The following is an 18,725-nucleotide window of genomic DNA, read 5'->3' as shown; positions in this document are numbered from 1 at the left end:
GCCCAAGTGCTTAGGCTCTTGCACCAACATGGGAGACCCAGAAGTTGTTCTTGGCTCCTGGCTCCTGGCTTCAGATCAGCTCAGCTCCAGCTGTTGTGGCCATCCAGGGAGTGAACCAGCAGATGAAGACCTTTCTCTGTCTCTGTCTCTTTGTAACTCTACCTCTCAAATAAATAAATAAAATCTTCAAAAAAATAAGGAATTGCAAGGCCTGAAGGGAGTCTCCATCACAAGAGAGTGCACAGACACATAGAAGGAAAATGCCTCTCCAGTGAGTAGGAGGTTGAATTCTGGAAACCAATGCTATCGCGCATAATTAGCTTTTAAGAATCAGTGCTATTCCTTATACTCCTGGGAGTTTCCAGCGCTCCTCTTCCAGTGGGAACTACTCAAGCCTAGAGAACTTAAAGGAAATCTTTCAAAGGGCATTGGGGGCCTGCGTCACCAGCACCCTGGGTTCTAGTCCCGGTTGGGGCGCCGGATTCTGTCCTGGTTGCTCCTCTTCCAGGCCAGCTCTCTGTGGTCCAGTCCACTGCCGTGGCCCGGGAGTGCAGTGGAGGGTGGCCTAGGTCCTCGTGCCCTGCACCCACATGGGAGACCAGGAGGAAGGACCTGGCTCCTGGCTTCGGATCGGCGCAACGCGCCAGCCATAGCAGCCACTTGGGGGTTGAACCAAAGGAAAAAGGAAGACCTTTCTCTCTGTCTCTCACTGTCTAACTCTGCCTGTCAAAAAGGGGGGGGGGGGGGCATTGGGTTATAAGTGGCATGGCATCCTTGGCAGAGCTAACTCCCAAGAACACAAACTCTTGTCGCTGGCAGAACTTTTAAGAGACAGACAAGCCTAAAATCAGCTCAAGAATTCCTTAAGGGTCATTCTTTCTGCATTAAGTGAAACAAGCTGATTTTCATGTTTGTAACTAATTAGACCAGGAATCATTACCCAAAGGTTAGACACAATGGGGGTGGTCAAGAGGACAGGGTGAAGAGTGCTGGGTAGACTGGCACCATCTGAAAGAGTAGTCACTGGCTACAGTAAGTAGGCTATTAAATGCTTGAAATTTGACTAATGCTTGAAATGTACACTAAGTTAAAAGACTTGACAGGAAGAAAACACCATTTAAAACCTCAATTTTATTTTGATCAAATATTGAAATAATCATTCACAAATGTTGGGTTAAAATTACTAAAGTTAATTTCAACTTACTCTGTTTTTACTTACTTACTTATTTGACAGAGCTCCCACCCACTAATTCAACCCCAAAACACCAACAATAACCAAGGCTGAGCAGGGTTAAAGCCAGGAGCCAGGAATTCAGTCCTGGTCTCCCACATGGGTGGCAAGAACCCAATTATCTGAGCCATCACCACTGCCTCTCAGTGAATGCATGAACTGGAGCTACAGTCGGGAGCCAGAGCTAGGAATTAAACCCAGGAACGACAATGTGGGAGGCCAGTAACCTGCCTAGGAAGCCAAATGCCCGCCCCTGCTGACTTTCATTAATGTGGTCACCATGAATTCTTAAATTATACATTGCACATACATTTTTACTGGACACTTTAGACATTTTGACCAAAAAGAGAGCTCAATAAAAGCAGTATCACACAAGGCCTCAGGTATGTACTATCTCAAAAACTCTCTGTCCTCACAGTGGTTCGAAGAACTACAAATCCTGAGTTCAAGGAAATAAACTGGCGAGGGGAAGAGGGGAAGCACACTCAGAAAGTACACCAAATCACAGAGTTGGTAAACACTAGAACAAGGATATGAACACAAATCTTCTGATTCTGGAGCTTAAGCCTGGAACTCCTAGAACAACGCGTTGTCAGGACTATCAGCATCATTTGGGAACTTGTTAAAATGAACATTCTCAGGCTTTACTCTAGACAGCAAGAATTAAACTCCAGAGATGGGACTCAGCAGTCTGTGTTTTAAGAAGCCTTCCAGGGGCTGGTGCTATGGTATAGCAGGTAAAGCCACTGCCTGCAATGCCAGCATCCCATGTGGGCGTGGGTTCGGATCCCAGCTGCTCCACTTCCAATCCAGCCACCCGCTGGCGGCCTGGGAAAAGTGAAAGATGGTCCAAATGCTTGAGCTCCTACATGGGAGATCTGGAGGGGAATCTTGGCTCCTGACTTCGGCCTGGCCTAGCCCTGGCCATTGTGGCCATCTAGGGAGTAGACCAGTGGTTAGAAGACTGATCCCTCTCTCTAACTGACTTTCAAATAAATAAATCAATCTTATTTAAAAAAAAAAAAAAAGTAGTAGCAGTAGTCATTCAGGTGAAGTTGATTCAGTTCTGAAGTTTGAAAACTACTGCCTTTGGCTGGCGCTGTGGCGCAGCGGGTTAAAGCCCTGGCCTGCAGTGTCAGAACCCCATATGGGCGTCAGCTCGAGTCCTGGCTGTTCCACTTCCAATCCATCTCTCCGCTATTGGCCTGGAAAATCAGTAGAAGATGGCCCAAGTCCTTGGCCCCACACCCATGTGGGAGATCCAGAATAAGCTCCTGGCTCCGGATCAGCTCAGCTCTGGCCATTTTGGCCATTTGGGGAGTGAACCAGCGGATGGAAGACTTCTCTCTCTCTCTCTCTCTCTCTCTCTCTCTCTCTGCAACTCTTTCAAATAAATAAAATAAATCTTAAAAAATTAAAAAAAAAAAAAAGGAAAGAAAGAAACTACTGCCCTGACCTACACCAGCAATGGCCAATCACATTCTCCCACAGGAGGATAACTGTAAGAAGACTGAGAAAAGGCTGATGGCTGTTACCACGCCAGCGCCCTTTGTCATAGCTCTTCCAGAGCCTTGCTGTATGTCCCAGATCTGGGGCGTACTGAGACTCACAGCTGCAACCTGACTTTCCAGAGCATCCTTTCAACAAAGCCATCACTTCAAGTAGCATCTAATAGCCAGATGAATTACAGCCTTAAATGCTAATAAAATCATAAAAGTACTAGCAAAAGATACAATTTTTAACGATGTTAGAGTAAAAGCGTAAGTATGAAACAAACTTTGGCATTACAAAAAAGACTGATAAATTTAATAATATAAATTTAAAACAAATTCTGAATTGTACAAAAACTCACCAACAAGGTTTCAAGAAAAAAAAAATCCTTCCAACTAGGTGGGATGGTATTGGCAAACAGCACAAAGGGCTACTTCATAAATTTATAAAAATGATTCTTGCAAATCAAAAGAAAAAAGTCACCCAAGAGGAAAAAAAAATATCAATTAATTGAAACAGGTAGGCCACACAAACAAATGCAAATGCTTAACTTCATTTACACAAAGAGAAATGAGGAGCCTGGAGTTGTGGCTCAGGGGCACCTATAACACTGGCATCCCATGTAAGTTGGGCTAGACTTCCCAGCTGCTCCAATTCTGATCCAGCTCCCTGCTAATGTGCCGGGAAAGCAGTGGAAGATGGCCTAGGTACTAAGGCCCTTACACCCATGGGAAAAGACCAAGATGCAGTTCCAGGCTTCTGGCTTTAGCCTGGCCCAGCCCTGGTCATTGTGGCTAAGTGTGGAGTGAACCAGAGGATGGAAGGTAGCTCTCCCCCTTTTTTCCTCCAACTCTGCCTTTCAAATAAATAGAGAGACAAAAAGAGAAAGACGTTAAAATTGAGACCCTTTTTTCACTTTTAAGGCCACTGAAGATCAGAGTTTGAAAACATGTCTGAAGGTAAGTTTCTCTATTCTTGCTCCCACTCCCCTGCCTGCTACAGTTCCGTCTGCAGTAATTCTATACAGGAGTCACTCAGTATCATGCTTCCCGCCCCCCCACCCCCACCCCAACTGATCTACAGTGAATCCTGCCAGTACCAGCTTCAGAAGAGATTCAGAATCCAACTACCTTCCATCACCCTCACGGTCATCCCTCTGACAGGAGCCATTGTGAATCCTCCCCTGGATTATTACAGTAACTTCCTAACCAACCTGCCCTGCCCTTGTCCCCCAGGCATTTCTTAACACAAAAGAATCACTGCAGTGGAGAAGTGTAAATCAGATCACATCATTATTTTGCTAAGAACCGATCGATGGATTTCATGTAATTCAGTAACGGGTGAAGTCTTTGGGATGATCCACAAACCCTTACATGATGAAAGCCGTTCTGCCCCCTTCACCTCACCTCCCACCACTCACCCTCGCTGCTCACCTCTCAGCATTCTGCGCTGCAGCAATGCTGGCCCCTTGCTGTTCTGCCTCAGGCTCCCTGCACACACCTCCCCACTGCCTGCAATGCTCTCTGACACCCTTCAGATTTGTATTCAAAAGGCTGTTCCTGGTCACCCTCTCTAAAATTTCACCTCCAACTTTGATACTTCACATATTGAGGTACTTCTACAAGTTCATGGGAAAAAATGAAATTTATTTTGCTACAAAACAATTTTGGAATGCATATATAGTTTTTTTATGTCTTTTCTACAAACTTTTTTGCAAAGATTTCAAAAATTTTTACACATAGACAATCTTTGAATTACATTTTCCACAAACTCTTTAAAGCACCCTTGTACTGTTCTGAAGGCATCCTGTCACTGAGTCACGGCATCCAATGCATAAACAAAGTTTGGCTAGCTGATGGTCCTTCTGGAATCTGATGTGAAATTTCTTTTGGATACATTTTTTAATGTGTTGAGTTATAAAATTTCATCAGGTGGTATTTTGCATGGGGTCTTCATTTGTCTTGCTTATACTTGCTTTGGTTCCACTGACTTAGAAGTTTTCAGTTGTAACACTGGAAACTTTATCACTTATTTTCTGCCTTTGCTTTTAGAACTCTAGTTTAAACAGTTTGTGATGGAAAGCAAGTTTGAATCTAGAACCTTTATACACAAACAGCATTTTTGTCGAAGAGTAACACACTAGTATTTTCAAACACGGAGGCTCTCAAGCTGTTAGAGCTAACAATACCAGAGGATGTTTTCCAATAAAAAACTGAATCTCAGCAGTAATGGGCGCTATATATCACAAAAGCAAATACACACAGGAAGCTTGCAGGAATCACTGAGTTATTTTTGTTTCTAAACCCAACAAACATAATTATCAAAGCCTTTGGGGCAACTTCATCTGCCTAACAGCACCCAAAACCTCAAATCCCCATTTTCTCATCAACAGTGTTTTTCTGCCAGCCTTCTTCAACTCAGTAAAAGCAATTCCACCTTTCCACTTGCTTAGGCCAAATATCTTGGGAGTCATCACTGATTCTTCTCGTTCACATCTCATCAATCAATAAACACCACTGAGTCTATCTTCAAAGTACCAGGGTGCTTCAAGACATTTGTGGGAAAATGGAATTAAAACATAAGTCTATTTTGGTGCAAAAAATTTTTTGAAATCAATGCATAGGGTTTATATATATATATATATATATATATACATATATATATAAAATACACATTTTCCACAAATATATATCCAGTATCTTAACAGTACCTCCCAACTCCACAATCCTACTACCATAATCTTGAAACTGAATTACTAGAGTGGACTCCAAAAGATCTTTCCACATGCTCCTTGGCCCATACATAACCAACCCAAGCAACCTTTTTAAAATAAGTCTGATCACATTACTCATTTTCCTGTTACCAAACAAACCTTACACTGACTTCACAAATCTCATCCAGAGTAAAAGCTACATTCTTACTAAGGTCCGCCAAGGCCTAGAGGACACAGGCCCCTTGATAATTTTTACTCCACCACCCTGTCTCCCACTCACTCCTAGCTGACACTGGCTCCTTTGGGACACTTCCCAGCCTTAGGGCCTTTGCACTGTTGCTGCCTTTTGCCTGACATTCTCCCCTCAGATATCCACATGGTCTGGTCTTTACCTACTGATGTAGACTGATGTGTTCTCCCCTCCTCCAACATGCATGTCAAAACCCTAATCCCAGTGTGACGGTATGAAGTAGGGTCTTTTGGGGGTCATTAGGTCATGAGGGTAAAGCCCTAGTGAATAAGATCAATGCTCTTTTAAACCTACATATTTACACACTCCTTTCCAGGCAACAGCTTTCCCTTTATGCTTTCTTTCTATCGCACTCATCACCATCTGATGTACTACATATTTTTTATTATATATTCTCTTACTTATCTCTCCATCAAAAGAATATAAGGTTCTTGAAGGTATTTTTTTTCTTTATACCCAGTGCTAGGATACCACCTGGTATGTATTATGTGTTCAGTTCAATACTTGTATAAATGAATAAAAATGAGACATTTTAAAAATATGCAAAAACAGTGGCTAAGCCTCCACTTGCAGCACTGGAATCCCATTTGGATGCATCCTGGCTGCTCCTCTTCCAACCCAGCTCTCTGCTGTGGCCTGGTAAAGCTGTAGAAGATGGCCCAAGTGCTTGGGCCCTTGCACCCGTGTGAGACACCTGCAAGCTCCTGGCTTCAGACTGGCCGGCTACAGCTGTTGCAGCCATCTTAGGAGTGAACCAGAGGATGGAAGACCTTTCTCTCTGTCTCTCCCTTTATCTGTACCTCTACCTCTCAAATAAATAAATAAAATCTTTTAAAATGGGGAAAAAATGCAAACAAGTATACGGCTCAGAAAGCTGTTCATTCTTATATCTCTGGAATCTAACAGAGTCCAGAACACAGAGAAGATACTAAATAAAAGTTAGGAAGAAGGAGGGGTGGGGGGTGGGGGGACTAACAATTTAAGTGAAGGCCACACCTACAAGGAACAACAGGAACAAAAGGAGTTGGAAGAATTTATCAAGATAAATCAACCTTAATATCTATTTTATTTCAGAATAAGGGCTGGCTTCAAAGGAGAAGACATTAAGCTATGAAAGTATTTAGGTGGTGACCGGTGCCGCAGCTCACTAGGCTAATCCTCTGCCTGCAGCGCCAGCACACTGGGTTCTAGTCCCAGTCGGGGTGCCGGATTCTGTCCCACTTGCACCTCTTCCAGTCCAGCTCTCTGCTATGGCCCGGGAAGGCAGTGGAGGATGGCCCAAGTACTTGGGCCCTGCACCCGCATGGGAGACCAGGAGGAAACACCTGGCTCCTGGCTTCGGATCAGCGCGGTGCGCCAGCCGCTGCGCACCAGCTGCAGCGGCCATTTGAGAGGTGAACCAATGGCAAAGAAAGACCTTTCTCTCTCTCTCACTGTCCACTCTGCCTGTCAAAAAAAGTATTTAGGAAACCAAAGTATTTAGGTGGTAACATCTTTTGACTTTGCAAAATAATAACAAAAACTAATAGAAACTGTATTGAGAAAAAATGAACAGCTTGAGTTACACCCAGTAAAATAATGGAGAATGCCAGGAATAGAGATGCAAAATGACAAAGATATTTCAGAGTAGTGACATTTCTGGCAGTGAGTAGAGGATGAGGAAGGGTTTGCAACACATGCAGCAAGACACTACAGCAAGGACAAAGTTTGGCAGGAACAGAAAGCACAAAGTTCAAACCAAAGATACATACTGAGACCACATATTTACACAGCTTGCCAAAAGCAGCATTAAAGTTCGTACCCAGTGATACAGAAAGAATCCTATGTGCTTCTGTGGTTATCAGGGGAAAAGTATTAATCACACAGTTCAGCAGGGTGATATGAGGACAAAGATAACATTACTATGGGAACTTCGCTTCCAGTTTTTTCTGCTTACTGACAAATTTAATATTTTCTAATGCATCATTAAAATTTAACTTACACAACATTTTCTTCCAACTCCAATAACCTAACAACCAGTTTTCAAATCATGCTCTATGGAGTAAGAATATGTAAGTAATTATAACAGTTCTAGACTTGCCTGAGAAACTCAGAATTTATTTCTACAACACCATATTTATTAAAAATACATTTTTTAAAGAGGTGCCTTCGTTTTTGCAGGCATGACAGACAATAATAACACTCCTTTTTAAAGGGCAGATGAGACCAAAACCACGTGCTGGGGTCACTACATTTTTGTCAGTTTCCAGTGAAAAGAGTTGGAATGTCACCTAACCTTTCTGGCTCTTGCTCTTCTCCATCCTGACGAGATACAGGGCTAGCAAAAAGGGTCCCAGAAGTTCTACTTGAGTATATAAATGCTTACACCGGGGTTTAGATTTAGACTAAGTGTGAGGCAGAGCCCCAGTATTTAAAGATCTTACAAAGATTCTGCAGGTGAGTTGGAGGTACCATTTGAAAGGGGCCAATTATGTTATTTAGCTCTTACTATTTTACTAGGTTTATAGGTTTAAAATCATAGTTCCAATACCACACACAAACACAAGTGTCTTAATCTCTATTGAAGAATACATTCTAGGACGATATTTTGAAATTTCTATAAAATGAATTTTCTCGTGTTTAGAGACCCACTCAATTGTGCGTCCTTTCCTTTGTTGTACTTATAATATCAATTTAGAACTAGGGGGTTGGATTTCAAACTTTACAGCAAGTACCAAAATCTGCTTCAAAGTTCTGTCCCACTCCAGCCTAAACATTCTCAAATGTTTTCAGAGCCACTAATTCTCAACAGCTAACTCACTGCCCTACAGTTAGGAAATTTAAGTTCTATAACATAAATTATAGGCTATATGAAAGACATATCTTACTTTTGCATTCCTGGTGACTGGAACATTTAATAAACATCCTGAAAATGTTTTTATAGACATACTTATTGATTAGGCTTCTTAGCAACATTGATAAACAAGTTTGCTTGTAGCCATTATACAGGGAAAAAAAACACTGAGGAGGGGCTGGGCAGCTGGACAGACAAGGGACTTGGGTAATTTTAATTAATTAAAACACTTATTTGTATCCACCATTATGCAATATACAACATTAGACTAATATGAGGTGAAGAAATCTACAACTGGGGGCTAGCCACAATGTGTCCTTTAAGCTGTGCTTTATTCTTCACTCTCCAAAGATGGTATTTTTTAGGCACAGGAGGTACTACTAGTAGCTTATTAAATATAATTCTGGTACCTGTAATGACATTTAACTAGTGCTACCAATCTCAAGTTCATTTAAATACTCAGTCACTTAAAGCGCACTAGTCACTAAATCAAACACCTGTAGGAACTGGGATGGTGACATGTATCAAATTCAAAGCTATCTGCCTGTTTTAAGGGGCAACATCTACTCAACTCCAGCCAACCAGAATCACAGAGAAATTAAAAAAGAAAAATACGTATTAAGCAAAGAAAAGCCAAACATTCAGAATTTATGTAAAATCCCCCCTGGTTTTAAAACACTGCAGGCCAAATCAAACATCTGGAACAATGTCTAATTTTGTTTCCTGTTAAAATACCATGAGAGCGCCAGCTAGCTATTTCAGTTTAGAGATATCAGCAAAATACTTTTGTGCAACAGTTACTCAGTAAAGATTTATGGATAGGTGGACGGATCTCAGACCACAAAATAATTCAGGTGTTAAAAGAGACTAGAAGAGGCCAGTGCCACAGTTCATTAGGCTAATCCTTCACCTGCGACGTCGGCTGCCCGGGTTCTAGTCCTGTTTGGGGCACCGGATTCTGTCCTGGTTGCTCCTCTTCCAGGCCAGCTCTCTGCTGTGGCCCGGGAGTACAGTGGAGGATGGCCCAGGTGCTTGGGCCCTGCACCCACATGGGAGACCAGGAGAAAGCACCTGGCTCCTGGCTTCGGATCAGCGCAGCGCGCCAGCAGTAGCAGCCACTTGTGGGGTGAACCAACGGAAAAAGGAAGACCTTTCTCTCTCTCACTGTCTAACTCTGCCTGTCAAAAAAAAAAAAAAAAAAAAAAGACACTAGAAGAATAAAAGCCAATTTCACAGAGCTTCACAAACTTTCCCTCCTGTCCTATACTGTATCTTAATTCTCCTTCTTCTGTTCTCTTTGTTCTTCTACAACTGCTTATGCTTTGCTCTGTTGGTGACACTGATAACATTAAGTAAAAACACCAACCTAAATTCTTTTTACTTTGAAAATTAAAGTACTGTGCTAAGAATTTCAAATAAACTTGAAGATTTTTTTCAGGCCAGGATTGTTAAGAGTCATGTATCTTCCAACTATCACTTTGCATCCCTGGCCTCACCTCAGTCCTTAACATAAACACATTTGTTGCTTTAAAAATTTTATTTTGAGCATGATTTCATTAACTAATTGAGAGAAAACCATAAAGCAGTGACTGATGTTCAGATTCTTAGTTTACTCTCTGATACAACCTGGCAGAAAGTGGAAGGTGAGACTGTACAACATCTGACCTCCACTCAAAACACTCCCTGTTCTCACATATAATGAGAGACCTAGACAGTTTCACCTTAAAAGCTCTTAACCCTCAGTTCAATCAGACCCAATTTTAGTTTCTCCTTTCTCAGCATTTTTAACCTATTGTAAGGACTGGTATTTCATGACTTTGATTCTTTTGCAGAGTCAATGAAAGAAGTTTCATGTTCTATCGCACAATTACTACACTGGTCCATTGGATCCATGTTATAAATCTAAGACATATATATGATAAGAAGCTTAGTAATCTTACAGGAAGTTGTTTTATCATTATTCATCAACTATGTCTAAGTATGCTTTCTTTTTTATTTATTTATTTTTTTTTTTATTTGACAGAGTTATAGACAGTGAGAGAGAGAGACAGAGAGAAAGGTCTTCCTTCCCTTGGTTCACTCCCCAAATGGCCACTACGGCTGGCACTGCACGGATCCGAAGCCAGGAGCCAGGTGCTTCCTCCTGGTCTCCCACGCGGGTGCAGACGCCCAAGCACGGGGGCCATCCTCCACTTCACTCCCGGGCCACAGCAGAGAGCTGGACTGGAAGAGGAGCAACTGAGACTAGAACCTGGCGCCCATATGGGATGCCAGCGCCGCAGGTGGAGGATTAGCCAAGTGAGCCATGGCGCCAGCCCTAAGTATGCTTTCTAAAAGACTATAATGAAAGGAAAATGACAAAACCTCATAAAGTGAAAGATGATGCAAAAGAGAAAAAACTCAGTACCCTTCAGGTTTCTTATTGCATTGCTCAATGTACTTGCATGAACTTTCAAGAAGGCATAAAAAAGACTGGAGACATCATCTTTGTAGCACGCTTCTTCCAATGAACAGAGATGAGAATTCAGAATTTTTTTTTTGCCCATGATGTCAACCAGAAGGAAATTAATGGACAATGGTTCATGATTATTAGAAAAATCAGAAGAATGCAGAGACAGACATAGTACTCTAGATTCTTTAAAAAAACCAATGTGATACTCTCAACTGATTAGCCACTTATCAGGAAGGACTCTGACACACAGTACTGCGTAAGAAAAACACAAACCAGCTCAGTTCTGCTAAAAGTATATGTTACTTGGCCGGCGCCATGGCTTACTAAGCTAATCCTCTGCCTGCGGCACCGGCACCCCAGGTTCTAGTCCCGGTCGGGGCGCCGGATTCTGTCCCAGTTGCTCCTCTTGCAGTCCAGCTCTCTGCTGTGGCCCAGGAGGGCAGTGGAGGATGGCCCAAGTCCTTGGGCCCTGCACCTGCATGGGAGACCAGGAGAAGCACCTGGCTCCTGGCTTCAGATCAGCGTAGTGCGCCGGCTGCAGCGCACTGGCTGCGGCAGCCATTGGGGGGTGAACCAACGGAAAAGGAAGACCTTTCTCTCTCTCTCTCTCTCTCTCACTGTCCTCTCTGCCAGTCAAAAATAAAAGTATTTTTTACCATATTATTTCATCTTTATGATTTTTGCATGTCAAAATATACTCAATGCAAAGAGATCTGCTATATTTAAAGTCCAATGGAAATTCCTTAAAGGTTTTTACTATTCTTTTATCCTTACTTCTGTATATTCTTCATAAACATGACTTAATATACATTAAAAATACAAGCAGAGCTGGCATTGTGGCATAGCGGGTAAAGTCTCCACCTGCGATGCCAGCATCCCATTTGGGAGCCATTTCATACTCCAGCTATTCCACTTCTGATCCAGCTCTCTGCTAATGGCCTGGAAAAAGCAGCTTAAGATGGTCCAAGTGTTTGGGCCACTGTACCCACATGGGTGACCCAGATGAAGCTCCTGGCTTTGGCCTGGCCCAGTCCTGGCCATTGTGCTATCATGGAAGTGAATCAGCAGATGGAAGATGTGTGTGTGTGTGTGTGTGTCCCTTTCTAACTCTTTCAAATAAGTAAATCTTTAAAAAAAATTTTTAAAGAATCTGCATGGCATCAATTTCCCTCCTCCTAGACCTTACAGTCACCCTTGAATTCTGATGCTGTTTATGTTATTTGTAAATATGAAAATGTAATTGGCTAAATTTTTATTATATAATTCATGTTGAGTTTCTAAAAAATTTTAAGTAAAAAGATTTCCCCATAATCTCACCACCCAAAGCAATATAATTTTGATGTTGTACCTAACAAATTACATACAAATGCAACATTTTATATATATTCATTACACATACATTTTATAAAATTGGAACACTGTATTTCTGCTTGTTTCTCATTTAAACATACATGTAAGTTTAAAACATAATTATTCAAACTTCTTAGGAATTCTATGATTCCTCCTAGAGTAACAAATTAGCATTCTAGAGCATCTACCTAATCATAACCAGAAATCAAAATACTCTGAGATTACTGAGGTTGTAGACATGAGTCTTATATTGGCCCCAATAGAGGTAAAAACAGTAATTTTTAAAAATTAATTTATTTATTTGAAAGCCAGAGTTACAGAGAGAAAGAGGGAAAAGGAGAGGTCATCCATCTGCTGGCTCACTCCAGAAATGGCTATAATGGTCAGTGCTGGGCCAGGCCAAAGCCAAGAGCCTGGAACTTAACCCAGGTGTCCAACACAGGTGGCAGGGGCCCAAGCACTGGAGACATCCACCGTTGTTGCATTCCTGGGCACATTACCAGGAAGCTGGCTCTCAAGTGGAGCAGCTGGGACCTGAACCTGTATCCATGTCGGATGTCTGTGCTGCAGGCAGTGGTTTCACCCACTGTGCCACACCACCGACCACAAATTGTAACTCTAAAGATGAATACTCACGGAAACATCACTGACTCCTAATTTTGAAACAAAGGTAACAGCTGTCTTCTTAAGTCCTGATTATTACACTACCCTGATTTTAAGTGCTGACTTTATCATGGAGCAGTAATTGTTTAAGTGCTCCTAGTTTCTCAGAATCTAAATCATTCTTATGAACAAAACAGGATTCTAAATCAGTCCAATTTCTTACATCTATAAATCAATTAACAACATTTCTATCATCCTTTAAGCTGAAAATATAAGTTCTGAGAGTTCTAACTTTACTTTGCTTGCTAGAAAATCTTGTACTTTAAATTTACTTCTTGCTATGTTCTGGTGCCCTTGGAAGTATATTCCAAATGTGTTTTTCTTGTGCACAGAACAAGCAGAAAGCACTGAAATTAATTCCTATCATGATTTTTTCAGGAGGATTCTACTTCACCAAGCAAGGTACTGCTTATTCTACAATTAATTTTAATATTGTAGCAGGAAGATTTTTTCCTTTATGTTTTAATCTGAAGACAAGAACAAATCCAGTAATAGAACGTCAACATTAATTTGAGAGGAGATGAAAAATGGCTTAATAATACTGCAGCAGGATTAATATTGTACAATAGATCATGGAGCCATAAAACTCTTGACAAATTCATTTTTGTATCACTGTATATTTCTTGTTAATAGGGCAGGGCACATCTGAAAGACTGTTAATACCTTACTACACAAACGCTGATCAAATTGCCCTGCAAGGGGATATATTCTGCAGGAGGTGGGAAAAGAGAATTGTCCTAGCCCATGCATGGAGAAGAGAAAGGGCAGAGTGATTTCAAGCAGGCAGTTAACACTTGCAGGAAATCAAGTGGTACAATCAGAAAATGAGTTGATGGTTACCAGGAAATCTGCTTCAACTTCAAGATAATTTAGCCAAGGAATTAAGACTGGAAAACATAGTAGCAAATGATGCAAGAGAGATTTTTATACCCAAACAGCTCTAAACAACATGTCAAGCCAACAGACCTAACAGGAATATCCCAGCCTAACTTGACAAGAAAGAAGCTAGCAGGCCCTTAAACAAAATATACACTAAAAATAACTACTTCTTCCAGGAAAGATGGATTTATATGAACTAGATTTATTCTCCTGCCTGAAACAACCAAATAACACAGATAAAAATATATGACACAATAGTTAAAGGCTCCAGACAGTAGGGGGGGCAAAAAAAGGAAAGAAAAAGACAGTGAATCCTGAAAGATGGGAAACAAAGGAGATCAGCCTTTTTTTTTTTTTTTTAAGATTTTATTTGAGAGAGTTACAGACAGTGAGAGGCAGAGACAGAGAGGTCTTCCTTCCATTGGTTCACTCCCCAAATGGCCACAACAGCCAGAACTACGCTGATCCGAAGCCAGGAGCCAGGTCTCTCAAGTGGGTGCAGGGGCCCAAAGACTTGGGCCATCTTCTACTGCTTTCCCAGGCCACAGCAGAGAGCTGGACTGGAAGTGGAGCAGCCGGAACTAGAACCAGCACCCATATGGGACGCCAGCGCCACAGGCAGAGGATTAGTCTACTGCGCCATGGTGCTGGCCCCAGGAGACCAGCTCCAGGCCAAGGAATAGAGAAAGGAATGTGACATGGCACCCAGCAGTAGCCCTGGCTTCAGAGGCATGCAACTTAGCAGCTGCAACTCTGAGTCCTGTGCTTGGTTTAATTCTCCACTGCTGCCATTTTAAACGCACTCAATAATTTCTGAACAAGGGGCCCACGTTTTTGTTTTACACTGGGACCAGCAAATGATATATATGGTTGGTATTAATAACAGGTGCTTTGAGTCGAGAATCGGCTAAGAACAAAGCAGCCAGATTGACAGAGAAAAGCAGAGAAGCAAAAGCTGTATATAGATGGATGTCTCCTTTGAGTACTCAACAGAGTACATGCAAACAAAAAAGAAAAGAACTACCTGAGGCAGGGAAAGATCTATCAGGAAGCATTAGAAGGAACAGTACCCGACACGCATGTAGGGCGAGGGATACTATCTGTTCCTAAAGGTTAGACTGGAAAAATGGGACGTTGGGGGCAATGGGTCCAGTACTCAAGGCCCAATCAGCACTAGACTAAGCACCAATTTGAATCCATCTTAGAAAATCATAAAAGCATGACTTCAAGCAGTCTCCCCTTCTCTGTGCTTATGTTTTCCATGGTTTCAATGTCTATGTCAATCACTGTCCAAAAATACTTAAAAGAAAATTACAAAGATAAATTATTTCATATTAACATAACTTTCATTACTGTATCTTGTATTTATTCCATTTTACCTTCCTGTGCTACCTCACAAATTAACCTTTATAGTAAGTGTTTATGTACAGGAAGAAACAGTATTCACAGGGTTCAGTTCCATCTGTGGTTTCAGGCATCTACTGGGGGCCTGGAAATATATCCCCACAGTTAAAGGGGAACTGCTACAACTTAACTGCTTCCCAGATCAAAGTTCACGCTTTGTAGGTATGCAAAAAGTATTCAGCACTCAACAAAGTAAAATTCACTATCTAGCATGCAAATAAAGACAATCAAGTATACAAAGAAGTGGGAAAATATAGCCCTTAAAGGAGAATAATCATGTGTCAGTTCATATCCCGGCTGCTCTACTTCCAATCCAGCTCCCTGGTACTAAAGGCCCAAGAAAAACAGCAGAAGATGGTGAAAGTGTTTGGGCCCCTGCTACCCATGTGGGAGACTGGATGAAGTTACTGGCTTCGGCCTCACCCAGTCCTGGCTGTTGCAGCCATCTAGGGAGAGAACCACAGGATGGAAGACGTCTTTCTCTCCTTCTCTCTCTCTGCAACTCCTTCAAATAAATAAGTCTTTAAAAAAAGACAAAAAGAATCAACCAATAGAATCAACATAGAACCAATACCATATCAGAATTAGGAGAGGAAGGCCGGCGCCATGGCTCAATAGGCTAATCCTCCGCCTTGCGGCGCCGGCACACCAGGTTCTAGTCCCGGTCGGGGCGCCAGATTCTGTCCCTGTTGCCCCTCTTCCAGGCCAGCTCTCTGCTGTGGCCCGGGAGTGCAGTGGAGGATGGCCCAAGTGCTTGGGCCCTGCACCCCATGGGAGACCAGGAGGAAGCACCTGGCTCCTGCCTTTGGATCAGCGCGGTGCACCGGTCGAAGCGCACCGGCCACGGCGGCCATTGGAGGGTGAACCAATGGCAAAGGAAGACCTTTCTCTCTGTCTCTCTCTCTCTCTCTCTCACTGTCCACTCTGTCTGTCAAAAAAAAAAAAAATTAGGAGAGGAGAGCATTAAAACAACACAGCGGAACTTCTTGGCTGCCATTGTGGCAGCAGTTAGATATTTATAGCATTAAACATCTTTAAAAGAAAATATCTCAAATCAATAAACTAAGCTTCTATCTTAAGAAGCCAGAAAATGAAAATCAAATTAAACTCAGGAAAAGAAAAGAAACAATAAAAAATAAAGTAAAAATCCATGAAATAAAACACAAAAACAAAAAAGAAACTGAAACTAAAAGCTGGTTCTCTGAGATAATCAGTAAACTGACATACCTCTAGCCAAATAGTGAGGGAAAAAAAGAGAAACAAATTATCAGTATCAGAAATGACAGGTATTTTCACTATAGTTTTACAGACATTAAAAGCATAATATAATATTCTTAACAACTTTATCCCATAAATATAAACTGGGTGAAGTGGACAAGTTAATTGAAAAATAAGTTCACTCAAAAAAAAGTAGGTAATCTGTATAGTCCTGTATCTTTACTGAAGTCACTGCATTTGTAGTCTTTTAAAAACTTTCTCACAAATCTCAGAGTGTGGATGGTTCCATTAGTGAATTCTACCAAACATATATTAGAAATACCAATCTTAAAAAAAAATCATCTTGGCAAGCGCCATGGCTCAATAGGCTAATACTCCGCCTGCGGCGCCGGCACACCGGGTTCTAGTCCCGGTCGGGGCGCCGGATTCTGTACAGGTCACTCCTCTTCCAGTCCAGCTCTCTGCTGTGGCCCGGGAAGGCAGTGGAGGATGGCCCAGGTGCTTGGGCCCTGCACCCGCATTGGAGACCAGCAGGAAGCACCTGGCTCCTGGCTTGGGATCAGCGCAGTGCGCTGGCCACAGCATGCTGGCCACAGCGGCCATTGTGGGGGGTGAACCAACGGAAAAGGAAGACCTTTCTCTCTGTCTCTCATTCTCACTGTCTAACTCTGCCTGTCAAAAAAAAAAAAAAATCTTACAGAAAACTGAAGAATCTTTTCCAGCTCATTCTATGAGGTCAGAATGATTCTGATAACAAAACCACATGGAGATATTACAAATTAATAGAACTGCAAACAAATATGCATGACGAACACAGAAGCAAAAACTTTAAGTAAAATTTTTATTAAACTGCATCCAACAATGTATTAAAAGGACAATGCCATCACAGCCAAATGGACTTTATCCCAAAAATCCAATGCTTGTTTAACACTTGAAGACCAATCAATGTAATTAATTCACTATATTAACACATTTTTTAAATTCACTATATTAACAGTCTTTTAAAATATTAGATTATCTCAAAAGATTCAGAAAAAGCATTTTACAAATTCCAACATTCCTGATTCTTTAAAACGAATCTCAGTTAACTAGAAGTAAAGAACTTCCTCAACATAATCAACAGCAGCTATGAAAAGCCAACAGCAAACTTCATACTCAATGCTGAAAGAAGTAAAGCCTTTCCTCTTAGATCAAAACCAAGACAGGAAGTCTTCCCATTACTCCTCCTCCACACTGTACTAGAGATCCAGATAGTGTAATCAGGCAAGAAAAGGAAATACAAAGCTTCCAGATTGGGGAAGATGTCAAACTGCTTTTATTTGTAGACATTATTATGATACAGAAAACACAAGGACTCAACAGTAAAATTTACTAACATGTTAAATTTACCAAGGTTACAGGATACAAAATCAGTATTCTGAGAAATAGAAAACATTTTAAATGTCCTTTAATACCATCAAAAATATTAAATGCTTAGAGATAAATCTGACAAAAGATGTGAAAGACCCTTACAACACAAACTACAAAATATCATTGAAAGAAACTTGTAAAGGTCTAAATACAAAGAGAAAGATACTGGATCTCATGGATTCAAAGACTTAACATTTGCTCAGATGCCAATTCTTGACAATGACTGAGCTGATCTACAGATTCCACAGCAGCCCAATCAGAAATCCAGCAGGTATTTTGTAGAAACTGGCTCTAACTCATACTGAAATGAAAAGGCCCTAGAATAGACAGTTCTGAAAAAGAATAAAGGTGAAGCATTAACACTATTTAATTTCAAGAATTCTTGAGTAATCAAAGGAGTGTGATGTAGACAAACAGATAAATGGAATAGAATATAGAGTCCAGAAAAAAAAAAAAGCCACATGTAATATATGCATAACAAAGGCCCAGAGGACAATGCAGTGGAGAGAGGAGAGCCTTTTCAACTACTGGTACTAGAAAAAACAAAACTTGGATCTATACCTCATAACTCATATAAAACTAACATAAAATAAATCTTGGATCTAACTGTAAAACTGTAACTATAAAATCTTGGAAGAAAATGTAGAGAAAAATCATTTTTTAATAAAGCATAATCTATAAAAGAACAAAGGGATAAGACTGAACTTCACTGAAATTTAAAATGTCTACTCTTAAAAAATCACTATTCAGGACGGGTGTTCAGTGCAGTGATAAAGCCACCACTTGGAATTGCTCATATCACATAATGGAGTTCCTGAGTTCAAATCCCAG

The 18,725-nt window shown here is 41.3% G+C and overlaps 1 protein-coding gene across 2 annotated transcripts in view; it reads right to left on the bottom strand.

The window, feature by feature from the left end:
- The window catches only part of ZFAND3 (zinc finger AN1-type containing 3), a 323,622-nt gene that overhangs the window by 150,399 nt on the left and 154,498 nt on the right, over positions 1 to 18,725 (bottom strand). The gene's annotated exons all lie outside the window — the stretch shown is intronic.

The sequence above is a fragment of the Lepus europaeus genome, chromosome 3 (genome assembly GCF_033115175.1).
Source record: "Lepus europaeus isolate LE1 chromosome 3, mLepTim1.pri, whole genome shotgun sequence".
Lineage (NCBI taxonomy): Eukaryota > Metazoa > Chordata > Mammalia > Lagomorpha > Leporidae > Lepus > Lepus europaeus.
The sequence above is the reverse complement of the archived record's forward strand: the minus strand, read 5'-3'. Positions and strand labels throughout refer to the sequence as shown.